The following is a 20,188-nucleotide window of genomic DNA, read 5'->3' as shown; positions in this document are numbered from 1 at the left end:
GAAACTGCAATCTGATTCATGAAAAGGTGACAAACACCATTGCTCAAATAGTTATACAGTAGTGTAAGTCTCTTAATATTTGACCATTAAGAAAACCTTTCAGAAGTGGAATAGTGATTAAGATTTCTAAATTAAAGCAAAGAAAAAAAAGAACCCCCAAAAATGTGGCTTTATCCTGAAGAATTATAAGACTGCTCCCAGAAAATGATTTCAGGTGTATTGCAGCAAATAGTGTCTGTGGGGTTTTGTTTTGTGCACCGGGGTGTTGTTTTGTTTGTTTTCCCAAAAGTGAAACTACATTTGTGGGACCATCTGTAACTGTACCATCTAATGGCTTTAGAGTTAACATTCAATAAATGTTTTCTGATATCAATGGATTATAAAGTCTTCTGCAATAATAGACCTAGAGCTTCTGTTGGAGAAAAGGTGTAAATCTTGTAAGGTACCTTTCAAAGTAGGGTAAAGAGCAATTTGAACACATATGATAGCTGTGGAAATGGACATTTTTTATTCATTATCTTTGAAAAAGTTTCAGGACTGTGAAAATGTAGCTTTTCAATGACTGTTAGATTTCTATTTGATAATAATATTTACAGTGTTTGGCTTCACTTCCATCTGAAATATTTTACCTTTCTATTATACAAAGGTTTTGGTACTGTTCCAGTGGAGCTTATGAAATTGATACTAGTTGTAGTTGTGAAAGACTAAGTCAACAGCCACCTAACTGCTCATGATGTTTAAATTAAATCCTATCATAGATTTTATTCATGCCTTTTTGCTTGCATGACTACACAAGGTTAATTCAATTGATACTGATCAGCTGCAGGGATACAATCAGCTGCAGGGTGCTGCTGACAGGCTGATAGCATGTGAGCTGGGAAGGTTTGAGTATTCTCCTGGTGATGAGCTCGTTGATACAACCAGGATGCAGCCTGCCAGTTGCTTTTGTGTGATTTCTAAGCATATGTTAGGAACAGATCAGGAAGACGATGATGTCATTGGACCTGGGGCAACTGCAGGCATGGTGATACCTGGATGTTTGGTCCATCACCTTTGTACTTGTCTCGGGCATCTCCCCTGCCCCATCCCCCTGAATGAAGGGTGGGCTTGACTGGTGTGGTGTGATCTGGACAACTGGTTTTGTTTCTTGTCCTGCTCAGGCTGCAGTGATCAAAAGCATCAGTAATCCCCAAGAGCCAACAAATGATTACATTATTTGCCTGCCTCATTATCCACTTTCTGGTCCCTTAAGCTTTTTTTTTTTTTTTGCCACACTTGTTTCTGTGCCTCTCTGTCGCATGAGCATACCTCCTGTTTTCATTTCTTTTCTCCCCTTTCATCCCAGCTTTGTTACATCATTACCGAAGTCTGATTTTTCTGACACTGCTACCTGGGTGACCTTAGTGGTGCATGGCATTACTGGCACAGTTACCCTGCTGCTGCTGGACTTGGGTAATTGCACTCCCTGAGGGGGTCCAGTGCTCCCTCCAGGCATCTGTGAGGCTCAGCCCTTTACAATGTACCTCCCTTCGTACACCTGTGTGATTCAGGTGTCCTTCACCGTGCTGTCTGTGGCTGTTACCTGTCATGTCCAACTGTTTTCTGTGTCCTGCTGAGTCAGCTTAACCTCAGCCAGTGCCTGGTCAATGGTCAAATCATATGCCTGCAGCCTAATAGTGCACTCCCATGATCTTCTACATTAAGTACATTAAATATTACTGTACCATTAGTTTATATGTAAATATAATGACTCCTGATGCAGTTTAAGTGCTGGAGGTAAAAATCTGTCATGTTTTCCTTTCCTCTAGTAGGTTTCTTTCCTATTGTTAACCACCAAATACTGTTTGTTTTTTTCAATGAGATAATATATTTTGGGGGGCAGAGACAGTGCAGAACTTTTCCACTGTGTTCTAAAAATCCCACAGAAAACAACTGCTCTCTGCCATACTGTGTTGAAATGCCACCTCTCTCGAGAGCATGGTCACATGTTGGAGGGCTCCATATCTTTGACACAGACCCCAGAAGCCTCTCCTGAGATGTGTATTTCAAAGCAGCAATCTTTTCTTTTAAAACAGGCAGTAAAGGTGTTACTTTTTATATAATGGCCTACTGGTACGAAACCTCTGCAGGGAGAAGAGTTCAGCATAAGGGAGTTAAGATCCACATATATTGCCAAAAAGATGCAAGCCCAAATCTCAGAAGCTTTAAAATATGATGGGGTTGCAATCTGCTTTTATGTTTGAGATTTGCAGTAAAGAAGTCAAACTTTGCAGGGCAAGAGTAGGTTGGCAGAATCGATTGACATTTTATTCTACTTTACTTGTTCACAGCTCATAGGATTAATTCTCTAGTTACATTGAGTAGTATCATCTGGATAACATGCAGAAAGAGTGCAGGGAAGTGGGTTGTCTTTCTCATCTCCCTCCATTTCACCTAAACTTCATGAGGGCATTATCCTCGCAGGGTGCTTTTTCCTTAATCTGTTTCCTTAATCCCAGTTGTTTGGAAAATGTGTGTTTTGGAAATATAGGTGTAGGAGGGTCTGGAAATCACTGTAATATTTCATAGGAAAGTCATATATAACATCACCTATAATCACTAGGTTACCACTTCAGAAAGATGAATGCAGCTGCTCTCCCTCCAGTCATTTCAGAATAGACAGTGGTCATAACTTTATTTTATGAGAGATTTATTTTTCTACATTTGTATGTGAGTGTACATGTGTTTTGAGCATGTTCTGAGAAATGTCTGGATTCCTCTGGATCCAGTGAAGTTTAGAAAGGTCATAATCACCAGGCTGCTCAGGCTGGAGTACTTCTGAGTCAGTACATAGTTAAAACTCCAGGGAGCACTAACTTCAAACAGAGAAGCATCCATCTACTTAGATACATCCTTTATTATACAAAGCAGCTAAGCAGGAGCTTCTGATATTGAAATAATTAGATTAGGGACCTCAGTTCTACCTAAACCCTCCTTGGAAACTTAATTAATTTATTTAAGTTTGCCTAGTATGTCTACTAAAATGTCTGATTTGCTATCAACATTTCTGAGATTTTATCAAGACTGCTACATCACACAACAAAAGCAAAGATTATTATATAAGATAGGAAAATGTATAAATGCTGCTGTTAATGCCAAAGAAATAGTACATGAGACACTGGAAAGGAAAAATAACTTGTAATTAGAACAGTTAAAATGTTTTATCTGATATTCAGTGAATGATTGTCCAAAGTGCATTACAACATAAAGCCAGCTGCCAAGTATATATTATAGCTGGGAGAGCATATTGTGGGAGTGCAAAGTTTTGCTTTGCCCACTAATTAGTAATGTTTAAAAAAAGAGGAGGGTAACCTTAGACTGAATTAATCAGGAACATATGGAACTGTGTGCCAAGAACCAGTATTAATCAACAAAATGTTCTGGAATAATGCTTAGGCATTAGTAAATGAGTGCAGTGCAGTATTATACATCAAGGCTTACAATGATCAGTGAACATCTAACGGGAACTGTTTTACCAGATGAAGCCCTGAGAGGAGTAGCCAACCTGAGAGGGTTCACTGGAATACCTTATTACTATGCTTTTTTATAGCACATGACTTCAGACATCACTGTAGTAGAGCAAAACTGCTTATAAATTTATTTTCTGACTTCAGTGAAGATCATCAGTATACAGTTCCTGCAGTGCACAAGAGATCTTACTTACCATAGTCAGTCTTGAGGTAGTTTATTGATCACAGTTCACCAAGTAATAGGAGAGAGAGAGAGCAGAGCTTGCTTAAAAGAAGATGCATTTCTTCATCCCTTTTCCTAAAGGGCATCTTCTAGTGAAGCCAATTATTACCTCAGTGGAATAACTAATTCATGATAGAAACTTTTTCATACAGTTGTGAAATATATCTATGCTAGACTAGACAATATCAAGCCTTGTAAAAGTATTAAGCATAAGAGTTTTCAGTGCTCTTACTCTCCTAACTGAAACTGCTCTGTTGTGTTTGGGAACTGCTTGAATGATGGCAACCCATAATCACTATAACCTACAAGGTAGGAAGCTATAGGTCTTTAAAATTTCTTTTTCTAATACACTGTTTATACTCTGGTTTGCCAAGTAACCCTCAGTTATCTTGCATATCTCAAAATAAATTGTTCTCTTGGGTGGCTAGAATTAAGGTTTCGAGGGTAACATTTATGTCCAAATGGTATGTTAGTCTGAGGAAAACTTCTAACCACATGATATGGTTGCGAGTTGTATGTTTCTTGTCACAAGACATCCTGATTAGTGTCTTTTCCCTGTTCTGGAATACATAAAATAAGGCCTGTGTGATACAAGACAAATATCTTGCAATAAACCCTCCCCAGATTTTCATATTTAAAAAATATGTGATCGATTCTGCTAGATATTTTTTCTCTCTCTTTTTTTTAATATAGTTTTCCATTTATTATTTGCATTTTCTAATTCTAGACTTCTCCAAGAGAAAATTTCTGAGCTTCAGAAGGAATTACAATTTTGTTTTTGCAGTTATTAAAGAAGTGAATGCATTAAATAGGAAAACTGTTAATCAAACTCCAGACTTTCTATCCACTAATTTTCATTAATTTAGGAATTAAGAATAAAAGTTACAGCTGAGGCACTTCATTTTATCACTCCTGTCTAAGGGATGGTTTGTGGACAGTTTGTACCACAGTGAGCCTATGACTCCAGTCCTTCAAGGGGGATGATCAGCAAGCAACAAGAAGGTGGTGGTTCCTGGCCTAAGAAGAGCCTAATTTAGGTATCCTGTATACAGACCTGCTGAGCTACTGGCTCAGGGTGACAGGTTCCTGACAGGTTCTCACGTTGTCCAAGTTAAGTACCTCATTTCCACTGCACAAAATGGAATGTTTCAGTTCAGGGATATCAAAAAGTTTTCACTGAAAATGCTGTAACTTGTATATAACATCTGACCAAAAAATTTTTACAGGCTCAGGTTTCACTACAATAACTTGTAGTTGCACAGTAATGGACAATACACCTTTAAGATATTGCATTACAAGCAGATATTAATAAAGATGAAAAATTATATATAAATAATAACAATTAGAATTTTATTTTGTGACTCACAAAAGATTAGGGAAGGTCAAACACAGTTACATTTCTCTAGTTATTTTGTGTTACTTTTCATAGTAAATTCTTAATTTTTTATTGAAATATGTCTAAAAAAAAATGAAGGGCTAGAGGAGCATCTCTGAATTTGCAAAGGAGGCTGGATGGAAACTCATTAATTCAATAGCTATGAGTTTGGGTCACTGTTGCCAGATAAGTGAAGGGTGAGAACATGGAGTACCTATCCCTTGAGTGAACTCTTGGACCAGGTGGTTATGAGAAATGCCAGAAGTTAGCTCCCAATTTTTTACATTGACTGTGTTCTGCATTGCACAGGTTAGATAACTAATCATATCTCCAGAAAGGGATATTTCTATTTAGGGAAAAAAACAAAGCAACTTTTTTTCGTTGTTTCTTTCTCAATTCCATAAATCTAACTTTTCATTATCACCAACAACAAAGGGTTCTGAACATGTCCAGAAAAATTAGATATCTTTTGAAATTTTACCATTTTCATTTCAGTGAAAACTAATCATCAATTCAAATTATATTTAGTTTATCCAAAATTGCATTTTTTCAATTATTAATGACTCACTGAATAAAGGTCATTTAGCTTTAAAGCCTAGTACTAGTTCTAAAACATCTTTTGAAATACATATTACCAGATGTCTACACAGGTGTGTAGAGAGTCAATATCAGTGTGAAATCAGTTATGCATTAAGGACCTGCATTGGAGGAACACAGTTACACCATCTGTGAGGCTATTTTACTTCAGATTGTGTATCTGAAGATGCTGAGCTAAACCTAAAAGTGAGAAGCTTTAAAAGTTACCAACTCTTTATTCTCCATCTTTTCACCTGTTCATAGATTCTTTAAGTTATAGCTGACAGACTCTGGGTCTTTTTATGCTAGTGCATTATTCTGTGATGTTAACATTATAATTTAAGACTTCGAAGGTAACTCTGTTTAGTGGATTCCTTCTCAATGATATATGCTCCTTATGGCCTTGACTCCCTTGTGATGTGAAGGCCATACAATCTGGAACTCTGAAAGGCCCTTATTTGAGTTGCATATTAGCATAGATGATGTATGGACAATATCAGGAAAGTCATTCTGTTACGACATCTGTTGTTAAATTAGTTATTTTAGTGACATCTAACAGCTCTCCTGAATCAGAGATAAGAAACCGTCAGAGTTCTGCTAAACATTTATTGATAGATTTCAAAGGATTATAACTAATTTCTCTGGCATCCCTGAATCTCCCAGGACTGAAAATAATTAAATAAATTTTCTGGTGGAATTTGCTTGGGGAAAATAAAATAAAATTGTGTGAGTTTGTTCAGATAGTTTAAGAAGAGAAATCACATTTTATTCCAATTCCAATTGATGCTGAATGGGATTCTTTTGATAGAGTGGAGGTATTTTTACTTTACTACATAGCAACATTTTTATTAGTGGATCTACTATATATTTACTGTGTAACAGCGGATTTTGCTCTGTTGTTCAAAAGATGTACAAGCATTTAAAGTTTGTTTTGGTTAGCTGAAGACAACTATTAAGGAAACAAATCTATTTCATCATTCTGTGATTCATACCATTATATTGCATTTTTAAAGGAACCAAATTCTTTCATCCATTTTAAGAATAATTTTCTTTTTCTTAATAATCCCAAACTCACCATTTTCATGGGATACTAAAAAGAAAGAAAAAGAAAACCCACAAAATGAAACACGAGTTTTACATTTCTTTGAAGAACTGTAGGAGGAAGGCAATTCAGAGATATTATGAATCATTATAAACAATCAACATAACAGACAGTTGAAACTAAAAGAACAATGAGAGAGCTCTCTCTTTTTCCTGTCATAGCACACCACATCTTGTACTATGTTTTGAAAATGTCGTGTGTGTGTGTGTAGAAATTTAAAAAGGCCTGGCTGTGTCTTATTCCTCCTATGTGACACCATTTTTTAATAGGCCTTTTATGGGAAACCAGAATTGTGAGAAATTCTCTGAGCCCCTATGTTGCCTGCTGAATCTGAAAAATCATCACAGCCTCTTACATAGAGGGAAATTTGTTAGTAAAGTGTGGAACATTTCAACCTCAAGATTCAAAGATTTTCTTTTTTGAGGTATTTGTGGAAAATTATATTTCAGAGAATTGTATTATTACATACCAAATTCAAAACTAAACTGCACTTGCATTTCTGAGCCTTGAAACTTCTTTCCCCCAAATTATCTTACTTATTTTGCTATTCTTTCAATGACTTCACTTTCCTCTTTTCCTCTTCATTGTTCTCTTGCAATTATTATTTTATGTGGTCAAACAAATTGCATATCTTTTCTATTCAGACTAAACCTTCGGTTCTATTTTACAACTGGATTTTGTACAAATGATTCATAATAATTTTTCTTAATTTTCAAAATGTGTAACTTAAACCTAAAAAAAAATGTATGATACATCCATTATGTGGATGTATAAGCTATGTTCTCATTGGAATAATTGGAATTATATTCATTTCCCTATGTTGTATATGTAAAATTGAGTCAGATTTCTAGAAAATAAGATTTATACAGGGGATAAAGTATAATTCTGTTGAGAATTAAGGGTTTTTTTCTAGGTGAATAAAATACCACAATTCCTGTTGAGCTTGTTGAACTGAAATTTGGAACTTATCTTTTTAGCTAAGCAAGGACAAAATATTGCTAAAAAAGTGATTATGGGGAGAGGAGACATGTTTACAATTGCAGTCTTATTGAAGTTTTATACATTTCATGGTTTATGTCTTGAAATTCATAGAATCATAGAATGGTTTGGATTGGAAGTGACCTTAGAGATATCTAGACCAACTCCCCAGCCATGGGCAGGAACACCTTCCACTAGATCAGGTTGCTCAAAGCCCCGTCCAGCCTGGCCTTGAACACTGCCAGGGAGGGGGCAGCCACAGCTTCTCTGGGCAGCGTGTTCCAGTGCCTCACCACCCTCACAGTAAAGAATTTCTTCCTTATATCTAATCTAAATCTATACCCTTTCAGTTTAAAACTGTTACCTGTCATCCTATCACTACACTCCCTGATAAAGAGACCCTCCCCATCTTTCCTGTAAGCCCCCTTTAGGTACTTTAAAGTACCATCAATTGCATTAATGTCAAGATATGCAGTATAGGTGTGCATGGTAAAACAAAAACTGTTTTGTGATAGCAGGAATGTTTCTTTCTAATAGTGGGAAGTTATTACAAAGATTAATGATAAAAAATGGTACCACAGAGTCGGTGCAATAATGATAATCAAAACCCAGATCTCTCACTTCCTGAAGTCTCTCCTGCTTCCTATGAATTGCCTTCCCTAGGACAAATATCCCATACTGATAATATTGCTTTCAGTAGTATTTGTGGGTCATATAACAATCTGTTCCTGGACTATAGCCACTCCTAATTCTAAACCTTGCTTTTATTAACCTAAAGCAGTTATGCCTAGGTTAGAGGAAGCTTATTGAGATGTAATTGAAAAAAACCCCATAGAATACAGTAGAAAATAGTTATTTGTCAGTATCTGAAAGTTAAAAATAACCATGGAGAGAGAAACACAGCCAAACTCTTTCATGGATTCTTAGACATCTTAAAAACATGTGGTTAAGTTGGAGAAAGTGATACAGAGACGTTTTTTTCTTTCTAACTGAGGTAGTCATAGATTACTCTTTTTTTTTTTTTTTTTTTCCCTTATCCTCTTCTTGTTTAGATTTTTCCTTTCCCATTTGTCAAATGCACATTCGGAATGTCAGTTGGAAATCTGCAGTGTTTGCCTGAGATTAGTCTGTGCTCAGCAAGGCGAATACTGAATTACCTTCTAAGTATGCTGGAATTTGAAGTTTAGAGAAAGTGAGATAATAGTTGAACAAGTACTGTGTATTATGCTAAGTAAACTCAACACATAATCTTTATCAAACACTCCTTTTTATGCAGGAGCATGTATGTTGACTGCTGGAAATTCATGTGTGTTTTAACAATATGTTTTTTTTCTTTCTAATGGGGAACAATTTATTCTATCAGATTCTAAACTTATTTCATAAATATAAAACAAAGCAGTTGATTTCATAACATACTTCTCAAGATATACCATGACTTTAGGAATAGCAATTAAGTGCTCAGTCAGTCTCCTTTCCTTCTCTGTCTGCTTATTTATATTTGTTTAGGATCCTGAATTTGTACAAGGCTTTTATAGAAACACATGACAAAAATATTCTCTGTCCCCCCTTCTACTGATTCTGGACACTTCAGAAAATTTTAGTATCACAGGATCATAGGATAGTTCAGGCTGGAAGGGACCCCAGGAGGTTCTGTGTCCAACCTCTTACTCAAGGCAGGTCAGCTGTGAAATCAGATCAGATTACTCAAGGCGTTATCCAGTTGTGCCTTGAAAAGCTCCAAAGATGGAGACTGTACAACTCTGGGCAACCTGTTCCAATACTTGACTGCCCTCGTACTGAAAAAAGTTTTCCTTATACTCAGTCTAAACCTTTCTTGTTTCAGGTTTTACCTACTATCTTCCTTCCTCCCACTGGGCACCACTGTGAAGAGCTTTGCTCCATGTTTTCAGTAACCTCCTCATAGATACTGGAAGGTGCTATTAGGAGACTCTGAAGTTGTCTCTTCTCCAGGCTAAACAAATCCTCTTTCTTCAGCCTCTGTTCACAGGATAAGTGCTCCAGCCCCCACCCCTATTGGTGGCCCTCCACTGAACTTGCTCCAGCTGATCAATGTCTTCCTGGCATTGTGGGAACTGAAACTGGATAAACTATTCTAGACAAGGTCTAACAAGTGTTTAGTGGAGGCAGCGTAACTCATCTGTCAATCTGCTGCCTGTCCCCTGTTCATATAGTCTAGGATGTTATTGGCCTTGTTTGCTGTCAGGGCACACTGCTGGCTTATGGTCATCTTGCTGTCTACCACAGACCCCAGGGTCTTTTCTGCAGAGCTGCTCTTCAGTCAGTCAATCAGTCCCCAGCCTGTACTGCTGCCAGGGGCTCTTCCTTCCCAGCTGCAGGATATTGCATTTATTCTTGTTAAGTTTCACCAGGATCCTGTTGGCCCATTTCTCCAGTCTCTCAAAGTCCTTCTGAATGGCAGGACTGCCTTCAACCATATTGGCTGGTCCTCCCAGTTTTCTAGAATCTGCAGACTTGAGAATAGTGCAGTCTATGACCAGTCACTGGCAAGGTTGAACAGGACATGTCCCAGGATAGACCCCTGCACTCTTTCACTTGTTACCAGCCGCCATGTAGAGTCTGACCTGATCAGACTTTTACCTATCTGGTAGCCCACACATCCAAACTGTAATGTCTCAAACTGAGTACAAGAATACTACAGGAGACATCATCAAAAGCCTTGATAAAGTTAAGGAAATTTATGTCCACTACTCTCCTCTTGTCTACAAATCCAGACAATTTATCTTATAAAGTAGCCATGTTGGTCAGACCTGATATATGCATGGTAAGTTCCCACTCATTGTTCCAAATCTCCTTTTCATTCATGCATCTAGAAATGGCTGCTAAGAGAACTTGTTCAATAACTTTCACAGAGACTGAAGTAGGGCTGACAAGTCTGTAGCTTCTAGTGCAGCTATAGCTCAACTTGGCTATAGCTGTTAAGGTTAATTAAAAAATCTATAAATTCGTTAACAGCAAAAGGAGGATTAGGGAAAATCTCCCTCCTTTATTGGATGCAGAGGGAAACATGGTAACAAAGGATGAGGAAAAGACTGAGGTGCTCAAAGCTTTATTTGCCTCAGTCTTTAGCAGTGGAACTGGCTGTTCCCTGGACACCCAGCCTCATGAACTGGGAGATGGGGAGGGGAAGCAGAATGAGGTCATGACAATTAAATAGGAAGTAGTCAGAGACCTGCTACACCATTTGGATGCACACAAGTCTGTGGGACCGCATGGGTTACACCCAAGGGTGCTGAAAGAGTTGGCAGATGTGCTCGCAAAGCCGCTTTCCATGATTTACCTGAAGTCATGGCTAACTGGAGAGGTCCCATTGGACTGGAGGGTGGCAAATGTGACACCCATCTACAAGAGAGTCAGAAAGGAGGATTCAGGAAACTATAGACCTGTCAGTCTGACCTTGGTGCCAGGGAAGGTCATGGAGCAGGTCACCTCAAGTGCCATTAAAAGTCATATAATGGACAACCAGGAGATCAGAAGTAGTCAGCATGGGTTTATGAAAGGCAGGTCCTGCCTGACAAACCTGATCTCCTTCCATGACAAAATGACCCAACTATTGGACGAGGGAAAAGCTGTTGATATTATCTACCTGGACTTTCGAAAAGCATTCGACACAGTTCCCCATAGGATTCTCATAGAAAAACTGGCTGCCCATGGCCTGGATGAGCGAACAGTCTGCTGGGTCAAGCACTGGCTGGCTGGATGGTCCCAGAGAGTGGTGGTCAATGGAGCTAAGTCCAGCTGGTGGCTGGTCACAAGTGGTGTTCCTCAGGGCTTGGTGTTGGGACCATTTAGTTCAACATCTTTATTGATGATCTTGATAAGGACATAGAGTGTATCATCAGTAGGTTTGGAGATGACACCAAATTAAGTGGGAATGTCAATCTGCATGAAGATAGGGAGGCACTACAGAGGGACTTGGATAGATTGGATCAGTGGGCCAACATTAACGGGATGAGCTTCAATAAGGCCAAGTGCCAGGTCCTGCACTTGGGACACAACAGCCCCATGCATTGCAACAGGCTTGGGGAGGTGTGGCTGGAGAGCTGTGTGGAAGAGAAGGATCTGGGGGTTCTAATTGACAAGCAGCTGAACATGAGCCGGCAGTGTGCCCAGGTGGCCAAGAAAGCCAACGGCATCCTGGCTTGTATTAGAAATAGTGTGACCAGCAGAAGTAGGGAGGTGATCGTCCCCCTGTACTCTGCACTGGTGAGGCCACTCCTTGAGTATTTTGTCCAGTTTTGGGCACCTCAATACGAGAGGGATATAGAGGTGCTGGAGCGAGTGCAGAGGAGGGCAACAAAGCTGGTGAAGGGCCTGGAGAACAAATCCTATGAGGAGTGATTGAAGGAGCTGGAACTGTTCAGTTTGAGGAAGAGAAGGCAAAGGGGAGACCTCATCACTCTCTACAGACACCTGAAAGGACATTGTAGAGAGGCTGGTGCTGGTCTCTTCTTACAGGTGATTAATGACAGAACAAGAGGGAATGGCTTTAAACTCCAACAGGGAAGGTTTAGACTGGACATTAGGAAAAAAGTTTTTACAGAAAGAGTGGTTAGACAGTGGAATAGGCTGCCCAGGGAGGTGGTGGAGTCACCATCCCTGGATGTGTTTAAGGGTTGTTTAGATGAGATGTTGGGGGATATGGTGTAGGGGAAAACTTTGTAGAGTAGGGCTGATGGTTGGACTCGATGATCCCAAGGGTCTTTTCTAAACTGAACAATTCTATGATTCTTGGGATGACATTTTTGACTTTTATGAAGATAGATACAACATATTCTTCTTTCTAATCATTAGGAATTTACCGTGATCTCCATAACTTTCCAAAGATGAGATAATCATCTTTCAAGCACGTCAGCCAGATCTCTGAGAACCCTTGACAGCAGCTCATCTAGATCTGTGCTTACAAGTAACTGTAAGAACCCAACCTACACTCAACTAATGCAGTGGTAGAAGTTTTTCCTGTTGCCCTTGATGTCCCTTGAAGTCTCAACTCTAGCTGAGCTTTGGCTTTCCTAACACTATCCCTACATGCTTGAATGATGCTTCTAAATGCCTCCTCTGTAGCCTGTCACTGTTTCCAGTCCCTGTATATCACCATGAGTTCCCTTCTTAGCCAAGCCGGTCTCCTGATACATTAGTTTGTTGTTTGAGTACCAGAATAAACTGTTTCTATGCTTGGACTCTGGACTTATTTGCTTCCCATTACAGAGTAATTAATTTGGTCACATATTTGATTGTATTGTCTAGCTTTTTATTGTTGCAGATTTCAGACTTGGCTACAGAAATACCTTGGGACACATTTAACATTTTTTGAATCTAATTTTTTACTATTTCCAAATTTCTGAGGCAAATTTTCTAGGCCTTTCTGAATTTAACATTTTCTTGTAGTTTTTGAGGAAGCATTTCAGTAATATTTCAATGAAGAGAAGGGATTAAGAATATGTTTTCTATTTCAAAGGGAATACTTTGTAGCCTCTGAACAGTTCACCAAATCCAAAGAAGCAACATTTGGAAATTGCTATTTGACACTACAATAGATTTTATACTAAACAAATTGGTAAACGTATAATTTATTCACTTAACAAGCTCTGAGTTGTGAAGAGAATGTCACAATTCACTTATTATTTTAAACATTTAACTCTGGTACCTGTTACAATCTGAGCAACTCATAAGTTTACTAGAAAAAAAGAAAACGACTTCTAGAGCATGATTTGCCTATGTTAGGCTTCTACTCTGACTCATTCCCTGGAGCAACCTCTTTTGACTACCGTTGACTACATAAGAACATTAGAATGACTACTTTCCCAAGTTACCTACTATTACTTAATGTTAATCTCTCTTTCAGTCACATTCACAGTTGAACATATAGTAGAGCAGATACCCACTTCTTTCTAATCAACAACGCAGAATTGCAATTTGGTCCTGAAAATTCTGGCTTAAATTTACTAAGATGTAAAATTAAAGAGGGAAGAATATTCACATATGTTTTACATTAATAGATAATATACAAAGCTATATTTGTGCATTTTAGTTCATAGGAGATGAAGTTCAAAGAGAAAGGGTTTACACAGGGGGCAGAAACAGGTCAGTACATCTGGTTTTAAGATGTGCATTTTCCAACTTCTGAATATTTTATTTTGTGAATCAAGAACTGAAGTGTGCCCTCTCTACTTTTACTAATACTTTTTCCACTGTGTCCTACAAACTTTGTCATGTCCTATAAACTTTCTACTTCACCCTAAGAAATAGAATGGCAAAATTAATTTTTTGCTTGCCACTTGCTATTAGGAGAGATCCACTAATGTCATCACTAATGACATTATATGACCTTTCAAAAATAATTCTGAAAGGCATACAATAAAATAGATCCATTATAATTCTTGTAAAAGAAGCAGATATTTGGTATAAGTTCATTCTTTCATGGTGATTTAATTTTGTGCACTCACAAGCAGTTAAGCTTTATCAGTCCTTGTTGCAAAAACTTCTAGGTCTGCATATCATAGTGTTTGATATAAAATTATTTTTAAAACAAAAAAACCCCCTCATTTACTAATTACAGAGAACTTCAATAATTTAGGTAGCATAATTCTAGCAATATGTTCAGACATACCTAGTTTACCAATTACATTTTTCTGTCTCAAATGAGAGTATGAATGTACTTATAATTTAGAGGAGTCTCAGTCACAGCTAGTCCATTTGCCAGTTTCCTGTTCTTTCTGTTATAAATATACCTGTCTGCCTTTCATTTCTGAAGTGCTAAGGCTTGGACAACAGGCCCAAGCCAGAGTTGACCTATAGATGAATCCTGTATATTTTATAACTGATAACCATTGTGCTAGTAGGTATTGTACTAAGTTATAACAACCCACTTATGTTGGTGTAAAAAGTGCTAAAGTATTGAAATACTGAAGCCTGAACAACAGGCCCCAAGCTGAAGCTGCTAACTTAGCATGTAGTCAGTAATAAAATATGTAAACTCGTTAGTGAAAGACAAAATATAATCAGTAGTGAGGAGAGAATGTATTCAACTTTCCTTTTGCAGCCTTGTTCAAGGCTGAGAACCCAAGTATTTGGCCTTGTTAGAAACTCCCTTGGTTCCCCCACTGAGCCCTGGCCAAGCTTTGGGTGGAATCCAACAGGAGAATGAAACCAGAAACTTTCCACTCAGAACAAAGGTGCCAGCTATTCTGGCTTGTCGATCTCTGGTATATAAGGCTGGGCCCGTTTGCAGCGACTTTGGATGCCTCACCTATGGGTGGACGCACCGCGTAGGATTTCCCACTTGCCGGGACAGGCTCTCCAAATCCTCGCTGTAACTGGGGGTCCCCAGCGAGTGCAAATCTGGATGATGATGATAATATATGCAAGTGGTGATGTATTTCTCTTAATCACTATTCTCTCTCTCGTGTAGTAATGATTTGATGCATTGCCCTGTATTTTCCTGTTTGTTGCTTTAAGTGCACTATTCTGCTTCTTCTTACTGCATGTTTTCTGTATTGCTCTGTTACATTACTTGGTTATCACCAGTAAAGTACGCCTACTCTTTTCACTCTGGTGTCTGAGTTTAATTGGCATCCTTAATCAGCAAAACAATTTCCCATCACCAGAGTTAAAGGATTTTGGAGTAATTATCAGCAACTTTTATTAAAGAGATGCAAAAACATGCACTAAATTGTTGATGTCTTTGAATGGTATAACGTATGAAGAAGATAAATAAAAAGCTAACAGACAAATGCAACCTAACCCTTTGGCTTGATTCTTTCCTCGATGAGAGGCTGCTTTGTATTGTGTGATTTTTTAGTAGGTGCAAAATTTCCATGAAATAAGATAATTACGTTGGGTTTATTTTCCAATAGCATCATTTACTTCAGTGGAGCAATGACTTCTGATTTACACTGATAGGATAAGAACGTATCTGCTTTTAAACTTTTCACGAATGTCTAGAAATGTGTAAAAGATGGAGTAATTACAGACTCCTGACCCTTTTCCTTGTTATACTGTACACTTTATACTCAGAGTTAGTTTTGGTTACTGAGGAAAAGATAATAGAGAAATAATTTTGCTTTCTCTAGGTTTAAATACCTAGTTATGTTTCATTATCTTAAAAAGTTAAACTTTCTAGATTGCTCACTGTTGCACTCACTCTCTTTCCAATAAGTGTAATAATGAAATTCCAATGTACTTGAACAGAATAGGGGTCAGGACAATACAAAGACTGTGAAAACATCTCTACTCAGTTGTAACTTATTCTTTGTATCTCCTTTGATCAGATATACAATGGAAAACATTGTTTCATTTCCATTTGTTAATTATTAAGGATTTTCAAACTTGGATTGTGTTTAGATATCCAATTACCAGTTTTGGAAAGGAAAATAGAAAAATTAGCCACCTATTTTTAATTTTCACATTTGCAAAATGAGTCTCTTTTTAAAAATGTTTTTAATTGAAGTCTTTCTCTGAGGTTCTTGTGTTGAAACTAGGTAAGATACTCTCTCATATTTATTTATTTAGTAGAAAGCTTTCAGTAGAAATGGATAGGACAGAGTTCAAACATTTGTTATTAAGACTGAAATCTCTAGTGAGGCAGGATAAGTGCTCTTGAATCTGATAAACTCCTCTGTGGATGAGAAGACCTTGGTTTCCCTCTTCAGGACTCCCCAGATTTCTGATTTGTTTCTTTAACAATCTTACACAAGTAAAGGCCATGGCATGGACTGAAGTACATCAGAACACTGATAACATGCAAGCGACATATTTATTTGGCCTCTTATGGTCCACTTTCTATTTAGAATAGACATAGGTGATAGGAATGAAGTATATGCTGAGGCATTACTTGCAACTCCAAAGAAACATTTTCAGGAATGCTTATGAGTGGAGTGCGGATGGTTTCCTTTGTGTGAATGCCACCAGTGAGAGAGGAGACCTGTATAACTATAAATAGCTCATACTGTATGGCCACGTGTTTCATTTCTACAACCACCCCACTATTGTTATAAAATGTGTTGCAGCCTTCATAGTTGTCACTGTTCTGGGACCACCCCAGACTGATGTGTTTGGGACTCATGCTTCAAGCTGTGGTACACATTGTCTGATTACAGGAAGAAGTGCCCTTTCTCTTCGCTTCTAGAATATTTCTTACGCATTAGTCGTCTATTATGACTTCATGAGTACGAGGCCTTACTACACTTCCTCTTCAGAGAGGCAATTTCAGTAGACATCTCCTAACAAATTTCCTTTGTTCAGTCTTGAAAATATTCTGAGGTATAAACTCACCTTCAGAAGTTTGTCTTTGGGCTTCTCTATTCCTCAGCTGTTAAGCTAGATGTGGATGCATCATTTACTTAGTTTGTAAGACAGATGACATTTGATTCAGGAACAAGAATAGTCTCTGTTTATTGACCCTTGATACTCTATTCCATTGCTCTACAAGCATGTCGTAACCCAGCATTTACGGGACACCATGCTGACTTGGTACTGTGGTCCTTTTTTTGGTGTTAAATTTTAGCTGAGTACTTTAGTGTTGCCATCTAAGCAGCAATATTAATCATTACCTGCACTTCTTCACAGTTTTCTTTAATAAATCTTGTTAATAATTAATGTCATTTTTTTGATAACTTCAAGATAAGCTAGGAAAGATTTAATAACTTTTTTCCAAATGACCTGCCGAGGTCTCAAAATCTATTATAATAATTAATGCTTATCTGTGAAGTTGAACATATTTCACATAATTTTTTAATGTGTGCTTCTGATAAATATTGTTTACAATACCAGTGATTAATCAGTGTTATAACTACATGTCCATATGCATAAAGGAGAAACTCCCCAAGTGAATTTAAATTTTGCTATTATTGGAGCTAGACAAGAGAAATTGTGAGCTGTATATGAGGTAAAGGGCAAGAACACTTTGTGGAACTGCCTCTGAAGCAAAACTGACACCATCACAGTGATGTATTTGTACCTCTAGGGCTGCAGTTTCACCATTATGATGATATAGGATGCACTTCAGGGCAGTATTCATAGAAAGGCATGGATGTGACATGGTTTTCCAAACAGAGCTTTTTTCAGCGATGCCGCTCATCACATTGTTAATATAATTGTCTATTGAATAGAATTCCTAACCTAACATTACGTAGTCATGCCACCCCAAAAAAGGCACTTCTTTAATTTAACTCTCACTGTGGATACAAAAATCTCTAGGGTACTTACCCTTCATATCTAGGGTAAAATTCATTTTATCACTTATGTAGTTTTCTCAGTGTAAAAACATTTTGGAAAATAACTAATATACTACAAATAACATTAAAAACTCTCCTCCATTCATTTCAGTATAAAAATTATGGATGTGCCCATTTACATTTAAATGCATATTTAAAATATATATTTAAAATGTATATGAATAGTCATTCTTTTGTAAAAGAACTGTGTTTTTCTTATAGCTATTGTGCATTATGGTAGAATTCCAGATGTTGAGGTTAGAACTGCATTCATGATAGAATATGCCTCATCATTTTCCTGTGATTTAGCTCCCAGAATTAAATTCTAGACTGTGATCTTTGTTTTAAAAGATAAAATAAAGTATTGACTGTAGAAATATTTCTTATACACATCTCCTCCTCTGAGGAAGGTGAACACCTTTGGGACTATCACTTCAGAATATACATCAAACTACAAGGTAGAATTAGAATATAGTTAGAAAAACCCAATAATGTCATCATGTAGTATTTTTTCTTTAGCACAATGCAAAGGGAGCTTTCAGTCTGCAAGACAAAACTTGTCTAAAACATTTTTTTGGTATTGGAATTATTTGCCAGTAGAATCTCTTCCTGGAAATTCAGAAGGAAGAATGGCCGCTTACAAAACATGTGCTATGAATTAAAATGGTCTAAATCTAATGCACCTGTGGTCTTGTTCTAAAGCACAAAATTCTGAAAAAGATTACAGATTCTTGAGATTTTAGTCTGAGACTTGTTATTCCAAGGGTTTGGGGACTTCTAGGATGGTTTTCATAGTGCCATGTAATCCATCAGCACAGCTGAATAATAATAATACTACTATTAAGTTCCACACTATTCACAATAGCCATATAAATTGAAATAACCGAAGAAACTAAAATATTCCCTTCTTTTTTTAATTTTTAAAAGCAAACAGTATTTTAGAAAGTACTATAATAACTGTTAATGCATTGTTTCCCATCTTTTGTTTCTGAATTTCCTTATGTATAATTTTGTCCTCCATTTGTTGCATGTGGTGTTACTGAGATGCTATCCAACCATAACAGTGCTTTTAAGGTCTGAAATTTGCTGTTTATTTTTCAGTCTGAAATACTGTATGCATTTAAATTAGCGTATTTTTCTAGTTCTATTAATTGTCTGAAGAGAAGATATTAACTCACCCTAAAAACTTTGCTTAGCATATACTTTACAACAATAAAGGTTGCTTCTGAGGCTTTTCTTCGCTAATTAAACCAAGAAAATTATTTGCACTATGATGCTACCTATATATCTCACAAAAGTTCCCAGTTTTGTAACCATGATATGTAACATGAACACAATTAAAATGCAATCCATTTCTTTCCCCAAAAGAAGTTAAAATATATAGAAGCTCTTGATTTTCATTATGAGGAAAGTGATGCCAGTTGGCAAGCATACTAGTGTTATGTCTACAAAAAGTATTGTTCCATTTCCAGAACTTTATTTATAGTAGTTGTAGTGTGTACTTACAAAACCAGTAATTCTGGGAGGGATGAAGACTTTGTATTCAACTATTACTTTTTTCAGTAACACCCATGTTTTAACGCTCTCTGGAATTTTACATATAACCAGTGATTCAGTAAAATCTGAACTCTGTTTCAGTAATTATTTAGGAAGAAACTCAGCTAGTCTTCCATGCTTTGTCTCAAGGCATGTGCATCTTTGGTAAATCCTACCAGAAAGTGGAAAGTGGGGTCTCTGTAAAGCTCTGTAAGTTCTAAGCAATCATATTTAGTATTCTTTAACTTGCAGTTTAAATTCTAAAAGAAAATACATTCAAAGTGATGAGGATACATTTCTGATGATGTTCTGATCAGTTGGTTTGACCTTTCCTTTTCCAGAAGTAAAGCAAATAATTTGTGCTTAAATTATAACTTAAAGTGTTACAAGACTTAATAAAGATTTCTTTTCCTCTTTTCTTCCTGAAGTGGTAAGGTAGCCAGAGAAAGGATCTTATCTACTACACTTTATTTTGGAGAGAGACAATATCCTTTGATCAAGAGTGAGGTAATATTATACTTTATTAAATTTCTCTTTATCAAAGAGAGAATGTTCTTAGCAAGAATTCTGGTTTTATTTATAGTTTTTTTCTTTTTCATGTCATCTATTCCTTTGCTCTAGAGTATAACAGTTTTC

This window comes from Strix aluco, chromosome 1, assembly GCF_031877795.1.
Source record: "Strix aluco isolate bStrAlu1 chromosome 1, bStrAlu1.hap1, whole genome shotgun sequence".
NCBI classification, from domain to species: Eukaryota; Metazoa; Chordata; class Aves; order Strigiformes; family Strigidae; genus Strix; species Strix aluco.
The sequence above is the reverse complement of the archived record's forward strand: the minus strand, read 5'-3'. Positions refer to the sequence as shown.